Source organism: Eptesicus fuscus, chromosome 11, assembly GCF_027574615.1.
Source record: "Eptesicus fuscus isolate TK198812 chromosome 11, DD_ASM_mEF_20220401, whole genome shotgun sequence".
NCBI classification, from domain to species: domain Eukaryota; kingdom Metazoa; phylum Chordata; class Mammalia; order Chiroptera; family Vespertilionidae; genus Eptesicus; species Eptesicus fuscus.
The window spans coordinates 27,710,625-27,719,582 of record NC_072483.1 but is presented as its reverse complement, the minus strand read 5'-3'; the positions used below and the strand labels follow the sequence as shown (position 1 = coordinate 27,719,582).

The 8,958-nt window shown below is 32.1% G+C and overlaps 1 pseudogene; it reads left to right on the top strand.

Moving 5' to 3' along the window:
* The first annotated feature begins 709 nt into the window (after positions 1-709).
* On the top strand, positions 710-1,440 carry LOC103287781 (M-phase phosphoprotein 6-like; annotated as a pseudogene).
* The last annotated feature ends 7,518 nt before the right edge of the window (positions 1,441-8,958 follow it).

Genomic DNA, 8,958 nt, shown 5'->3' with positions numbered 1-8,958 from the left:
ACTTTATTGATTTTTTACATAGAAGAAGGGGGAGGGATAGAGAGTTAGAAACATCGATGAGAGAGAAACATCAATCAGCTGCCTCCTGCACATCCCCTACTGGGGATGTGCCCGCAACCAAGGTACATGCCCTTCACTGGGATCAAACCTGGGACCCTTGAGTCCGCAGGCTGAAGCTCTATCTACTGAGCCAAACCGGTTAGGGCTATCTTGGTTAGTTTTGAGTTTAATCTCATATTATACTTTGATTAAGTAATCTAGAAAAAACATTCATTTTTGGAGAAGGAAATCTATTAAGAACTCCAAAAGGATGTGCATGTTGTTTGGTTTCAAAATGGCATAGACATAGCTTTTTATTCTAACAATATTATTCCGAATGATTGAAAAGGACACTCAAGGTTTGGGATTTAAACATTACCCTACTCTTACTGTTTACTGTTTCCTTCATGAGTGTGCTTTGTTTAAAATCTTAAAAATCTCAAAATATTTTACTGAGGTATAATGGAGAGTAAAAATAACCAAAATAAAATAAATTAACAAAAAGTTTTTCAAGGGGTTAAGTTGAGGTTAAAGGGGTCCATAGGGCTCTAAAGTGACCTGGAAATAGAGGGTAGGGAGGGAAGGTCATGCTTATTTTATCATGTTAGGGTTACATTAAAATATATACAGGGACTTTGTAGTGGAGATCCAAACTCCGGCGGGAGCCAGCATGGCATCTGAGCGTAAGACCAAGTTGTCCAAAAATTTGCTGCGCATGAAGTTCATGCAAAGGGGACTGGACTCGGAAACCAAGAAACAACTAGAAGAGGAAGAAAAGAAAATCATTAGTGAAGAGCACTGGTACTTGGATTTACCAGAGCTTAAAGAGAAAGATAATTTCATAATAGAAGTGCAGAGTTTCTTGTTATGTGAAGATCTTCTCTATGGAAGAATGTCCTTCAGAGGATTTAATCCTGAGGTTGAGAAATTAGTGCTTCAGATGAATGCTAAGAACAAAGCAGAAGAAGTTGAACAAAGCTTGATGTGTCAGATGAAGAAATGGCTAGAAGATATGAGACCTTGGTGGGGACAATTGGAAAAACATTTGCCAAGAAAAGAGACGGTGCCAATTATGAAGAAGATGAAAATGGAGACAAAACCAATTAAAGCAAAGAAGATGTTCTTAAAGCCCCAAGATTAAAATGTATGCCTTAAGATAGGGCTCAGAGATGCCTTGTGAGAGTTAACATATTTTGGAACTCATTCCAATGGTTTCTCTATAGATATTAATATTGTAATGTTTATTTGTAAAGAAATGTATAATTTTGGAAACATGCTGTTTTTGAAACAGATTGATGGATGTTATACATCCTTTGCTTAATATGGTATTCATCAAGAGTGGATTTTTAGCCCTTGATCTTCAAATGTACAAAGGCAATGTTTGCTTCCTAAAAATATTTTTGCCCCAGATTTTTAAAAAATATATCTTTTCAATCGCTGACCTTAAATTGACACATAACGTAATAATAGTATTTAAATTGTCCTTATATTTGCATTTTACTTTGAATTATTAATAATGTTAAGTCATTTCATACATTTTGGAATCAAATGTCATGAGAATTTATTCTATGTAAATTCATCAAGAACAAACATGCCTCTGTGGCCTAAAATATTTGCATGCGACCAAGTCATTCAGTTTGTGGAATTAAGTGGTTTTGTTTAAAGCTTTTAATTAATAAGAAAAAAAAATGTTCTGTAATAAACATCTGTTTTCATGTAAAAAAATAAAATAAAATATACACAACACTGTCCTCACACATTCATAATGAACACTGATAACTGTTTTATGATTAAAAATTTCATTTTTTTAAGACAAGCATCCACATTTCATATGATGGGAACATATTAAAGTGCTATTTTCATTTTATGCTCATTTGAAATATGTTACATATAAACATTATTTTTTCTATATAAATTTATTGAATAGGTTAAAGGATCATCTATGTTCCTAATAGGTGTTAAAAGGAGCATCTATTACAAAGAAATTATATACATTATAAAGTATACATATAAATATTACACGTACATTTTATAATTTTAAAAAATAAATTGTTATTATACTATACTGAAGGAAAAGCATTTGAAAGTTAAATCAAATCAGTATAAAAATTATATTTTAATGTATAAAAGTCTTTGGATCCTAAGTTTTCATATAAGATATGAATATTCTTATCTCTAAATTAGAATTATTTTAATTACCTGAACATTTGGAAACATCAGCTCATATTAATTTTTAAGATAACTTCCATAAAATATAGCACTTTTCAAGTGTTTTTTCACATTCAAAAAAAGTTACTATTTTTCATTGTTAATGCCTTTTAAATGATGCAAAGGGTAGCATTAAGTGTTTATAATGTGAGGACTACAGTACCTATAATAAGAATCACCTTTTACATATTTCATGAATCTCTTTCTTGCAAAGTTCTAATTTTTCTGATATCTAGATTTTATTTTTCTTTCTTTTTTCATTAGTGCCTCCAACATGTATTATATGAGTTGTTCTGTGTACAAAAATTTAGAAATCTTATTAAAGGTTTTTAGCACTGATTTAAATGAGGTTATTAATAAATCTATTTAGATAATCATTATAATCTCCTTTCTCCCTTTTTAGCTTCTTTCCACCTGACAAATTTTTATCTATATTAAAATATTATATATTTCCATTTATCTACTAGAAATATGGCAGGGAAATATTTATGGCAAATATAAAACAATTTGTCAGAGTAAGTCATTTTCTTATTCTATGTTGTATCTTAAATACTTAGTCTCTTTGATGATTTTGAATAAGTTGACTTGACCATTCAAATATAGATAGATAGTAATTTTAATTTTTGTAATCAAAGAAACAGATAAGTTGGTTATTTTTAATAAAGATTAAATTACCAAACTATTGAGCACATTGGTTTTGTTTTACTATTAAGTTTTTACCTGATCCCTAAAAACACTTGTTACACAGAAATATAAGGACACTGCTTTTCCCATTTCAATTGTCCTTCTAATTCCACAGCTGTATAGTGGGAAATCTGTTGAGAGGAAGTATTAAAATATTTTAAAACCACATGGGGTTATTAAAACCTGGGATGAATCCTCTAAATCTTTGAGACAACTGTTCATCAGATGCTTTTTTTTTTTTATACAGAAAAAAAAAAAAAACCTCCATACTTTACTAGAACCTATAATTCACAGCTGTTATTTCAGGCAATGTTCCTGGAGAATGGTCAGAGGAATATACTGGATCATTGGAAGAGGAAGAAATTAGCCAAATTCATCATTTGCTTTTAATTTTGCATTTTCATTCAATTAATTTTCTTACTTGTCTAGCAAGACTGAACTCATCTTAAAAGTCTTAATTTCTTTCAGCTCAATGTAAATGATGATGCCTGAGAGTCTTGAACTATAAATAATGTGGCCTATTTTGGGGGGAGGGGGTGCTATATAGCTATTATTTTTAGATGGAAAAAACAAAAGTATTTCACACACTCAAAAAAATGGTAGTAAGTGTTGAAAGTAATCAATGACTTGCCTTTTATTCGCCGTAAATGACAAGCTTAACAATTGTCACAGAACTCACCAGTGCATTCTGGAAATCTCATTCTGTCATAAAACCCTGACTATAGCAACATCTGTCTAGAGCTGGACAGAGCCCCGGTGACCCTGTGCTAACATTGGATCCCTGGTGGTCAGAAAGCAAGAAAGAAAGGTAAAAGCAAAGAAACATGTAAACGGCTTAAATGACAGAGAAGTACTCTCAGAAGGAAACCTTTTCTTTCTTTTTGTTCCTAGCTGTCAGAGGAAATTCTCTGGATGTATCTTTACTTTTGAGTTGAATGAGAATCAAAACAGAAGTTACATGTTATTAAACAAATAAAATTAGTGATGACCTCAAGTATTTTTGAACATTTATCCCAACTTTTTTTGCTTTGTTACCCAATACCCTCATGACAAAATGTCAAAACTTATTTTTTTCCTGTTTTATTGGGATTATTCTATAGATTTGACATATTATAACAAAAACTAAATATTACCAGATCATTACAGACAATGAGAAAGAATGTACCTTTTTCTTGCCTCTGCTAAGAGATTGAAAGCCAATGCTGAGAGATTTTATTTTCCCTTGCAATACCACATAGCGTTGGTTTAGATTCGTCTTTATTTAGGTCCTTTCATATTGTAAAATGTGCCATTTCACCCAGCCTAGAAATATGAATTCTTGCCATAGACATTCTTCTCAGCAACAATTGAAAGAAATTAAGTGTCTAGGTATATTAGAACTGTCTGATTATTTTCTGTAAAATATTATCTATCTATCATATATCTATTATCTATCTATCATCTATCTATCACCTTTTCTTTCTTGGATATTGGCAGTCTTGTGTCACAATAAAACAATTTAGATGGAACAGGTTTAATAAAAGGGAATGCAGAGATAGTCTGTTACTTTCTCCACTTTATAGTTAGCAAGTCTTAGACATCATCTCTTCTCATTTATCTCTGAATGGATGAACATACCTTTGCCAGGGGCTCATGATTGAATAATAAGGCAAATCATAAAGCCCAATACACTTCTCTTGGAACTCAATCCAATCAATCACTATGAAGCAAAGTACACTGGAAAAAAATGACTGATCATTAAGATTTTTAGACAGCTTTTAAGTGCCTTAGACTGTGAAAAAAATATATATATATTTTGCAAATCTATGTGAAATGTACTTTATTAATACAAACTGATTTATGTAGTATATTTGCAAACTCACACATATAATTTCTCAGCTTCACAATTAGAACAAGTATAAATTTCTTTTGGAGTATATACTATGTCTAGAATGTTTTTCTTTTTAATTTGCCCATAAACATTCAGGAAAGTTCAGGAAACTCACATATACAACACAAGTTTTTAGTTCCACTTCTGCCTCAAGTGCACAAAGACAAGGAGCAGTAATCTATCTAGTTTATTTCTCTGAAAATGGTGTTCTTAAAGTACATCTTGCAGATAGATTATCTATCCCTCACAGCAAAGCTTCACAATGGGAGTCTAATAATTGTTCCTTTTCTAATTTCACTAAATGAGTTATAATTATTTTATGTCTGTTTTATGGTTACTGAATAGTATTAACCTAAACTCTAATTATAATATAGCTTTCAGAGAAATGTATGGACACCAAATTGATGAACAGCCAGCTTATGTAGGAACGTCCCATAAAGCACATACACAGCTAATAGTTTTAGGAATAGCATGTTAAAATTCAGAAGCACAACTCATTGTGAATGAAACAGGATGTAAATTAATTGAGTTTATGTCTTCCAAGACTAGACAGACAGGAACATGCAATTGTGATTAATACAAATAAAATAAATTTACAGTTAAGAACAAAATAACTATTTTCCAATATGTTTGAAACCAATGATAGACATTTTAGTTCTATGTCATACTAACAATTTGAGCACATAGTGCCTGTTGAGTCACTTGGATTTATAGCAATCTCGGCAAAATAAATACTATGTTACTAAAGGAGATGGTATTATTGAGGGTAGTAATTTGGCTAGGAAGTTTTAATAGCCACTTTCTATTTTTAAATTCTTCATGTTGATATTTTTATATTTTAATAAAAGAAAATTGATTGAACTATGGTTTATCATAAAGAAAGGGAAGAACAAATGTTTTCTTTCAATTAAAAAATTCTTTAAGTACTAAAATATAACTTGTTTTATGGGGATATATCTTAACGTTTATCAAACATTTTTGATATGTTTCCATATATTATAAATTAAAGGATATTCATACAGAGTTTGAGTAGATTTCTTATGAAATAAAGTGCATTATTAATTTTAAAAGTTTTGTTTTATTGAAATAAATGTAATCCAAAACAATTATACCTTAGTCAGTGAAATCCTTAGTGATTGCCATAAAAATATTGACTTATATGAACACAATTACTTCAACATATACTTTGATTTATTTAAAATTTGAAAATACAATGTTTGAAGTTTTACAGTCTATTTTAGAAATTGAGAATAACATAGTTTTTTTTTAATATGAAAATTTTCCAAATATCCGGTTCAAATCATTGAAAAGGCTGAACATGTTTTGGTTACTTTATGGTGGCAAGAGGAGGGGGTTTAAATTCAGTCTTAAAGAAGAAACTAGAAAGCTACCTCTGAAAGTAAAGCTTTAATAAAAAAATTACAAGGCGCACACTAATTTATATTTATGTTGGTTAAACACATTAAAAGAACCAAAGAATCGCATTAACCATCGTGAATGTTCACAGCATATTGTTTGTAGATTCTTAATCTTAATCACTACTACCTGTGGAACATTGACTACTATTCCTAACGGCAATGATAATATTAACAATAGCAGGTATAATTTAATAGGTGTTTACAATAAGTCAAACAAGATCATGATAATGATTATCTTATGAAGAACATAGTGAGCTAAGATAACAAGGCATAGTCCCTATCCTCAATAGGGTTCCAGGCTAGTTCTAAAAGGCTGATATGAACAATTAATTTTTGCATAATGTGGAAATACCATGAAGAAGTTTTCTAAATTGGGGACATGTGGTACAATCTGTGGAGTACAGAAACTAGTTTTTATGAGATATAATGTCTGAACTAAATTCTTAATGATTAAGGAAGAGTTGTCCAAATTAAGGAAGGTAAGGGAGTTATTACAAGCAGAGGAAATCTTAGAACGAGAGCTCAGAATCTCTATTCAATCAAAGGTGAATAGACAATAACACGTCTATATCTTTTTTGTTTGCCTTTTTTTTTTTTTTAAGTGATTGGAAAAAGAATATGGGAGTAGCAGGTGAAGACTGAGAAAGTTAGGAAATGAGGAAATGACCTAATTCTTTGTTATTTACAACTCTATGCAGCCCTGAAAACAGGTCCTGTATTTTCAGACTACTCATTTCCAGATTATTTATTCTATCAACTAATTTAATTATTATAATGACTCTAATGCCTGGAATAATTGCTATAACATAAAGTGTGGATATGTCAGCTGCTAACTCATGATTATCTAATAGTCTAGCAAGAAATATTTGCTGTTATTACTGATACACAAGTTGAATTTTGACTCATTTTACCTTCTCCCATTTCCTTAAGTTTGACAAATTGATTTAAAGTCTGTGACCTGTGGACCTCTTTCCTTCATGTTAATAAGAAAAAAATGCTGTTAAGTAGCACTATAAATGTTTGATATTGGTTTTATTATATGTTATTTTTAGCATAACCTTTTGACCTTTTTCTAGTTCACAAGACTTCTCAAATTGAGCTTATTTGAATGGCTAATAAATTGCTTAGCTAACAAATTCCTATGTCTACTATTATATCTCCTGACAGTAAGCAACCTATTTATAAACTAGAAAAATAATTTGATAAAGAGTTCTATAACATCAGCACTTCATACGGCTTGCTTGCCTCCCCCCCCTCCCCCTGCCCCCCAATTACAAAGTAAACTGGGTTATTTTCTCTTCACTAGATTGGCTATAAAACAACATCTGGGTCTCTCCAGTTTATAATTTTTTCTTCCTTTATACCAGTCGGGTATCCTTATACATTTAAAATGGGCTTCCATCTGCTAAAAGCTTTTTAACATGCTTATATTTGTTTATACCCTGAATTCCAACCTGTAATGCAGAGCTTTTGTTGTTGTTGATGTTGTTGTTATTTTAACAAACCTGGATATACAGTATGAGAAACAGCACTGTGGTTAAGCATTTGCTCAGCTGTAGTGCAAAAGATGTGCGCTTTTGTCAACCGTGCCATGACTTCTAGAAAGAGGAGACTTCATCCATTTGGGTCCCCATTTCAGCTATAGCAATACACTGATGCAAAATGATTCTTTGGTCCCATATCTAAAAAATTAACAGGACAAAAATATTGTATGACTATTTGTTGTTAAAAATTGCAATTTTACTGAAGATTAAAAGGTAGAGATTTCATGAACCCAATATGCTAATTAAGGAATATCATTTTCTCATTCAAACACATTCTCTATATTCCTTTCCTTTCCATTGTCTAATTGTGATCTTCATGTTTTAGTATTATGATGGGGGCGGAGGGATTAATAGCTTTCCGTAGCCTAGAAATGTCAAGCATTAAACCAGAAACACTGCCTCAAACTCATGTTTACTAGTACATAAGCTCTGGATTTATAAAGAAAAACCCTACCAGGATGCAGACATTTGCCCAATGGGTATTATATCCCATTTCCACTCAGGACTAGTGCTAAATGAAGCTATCCATGCAGCCAGTGACTGGTCTCTCATTCTGGAATTAATATCTTCCTCCAGCCACGGGAATGGAATGCTTTCCCACGTATTGGACAATGTTTGCTAATCTACTCTGTAAGCATTTATTAAGTTTACTTTAAACCCCAGGTGGATTGAATGAGGCATAGCACTCAATCATCACCCCCAAAGAGACTGCAATTAGTTCAATAACTATAGAGACAGGGATCTGAAACCACCTAGTATTTATTTACAGGCTCAAGTTTTCAGTTTATTAAAAAACAAAGAAACCTGGCTGGCATGGCTCAATGATTGAATGCCAACCTGGGTTATTTTGAACCAGGAGGTCACGGCTCATCTCCCAGTCAGGGCTCATGCCCAGGTTGCGGCTTTATCCCCAATGTGGGACAAAGTAGGCAGCCGATCAATGATTCTCTCTCATCATTGATGTTTCTCTCTCTCTCTCTCCCTCTCCCTTCCTCTCTGAAATTATATATAAATATATATATATACACATATCCTCTCTAATAAAATGGCAATATGCAAATTAACCATCACTCTGCTACATAAGCCACACCCACCAACCAAGCCACGTCCACCAGCCAATCAGGGCGAGTATGCAAATTAACCCCAATCCAAGATGGCTACAGCCACAGAGAGCAAGGTTTCCCAGATAACAGAG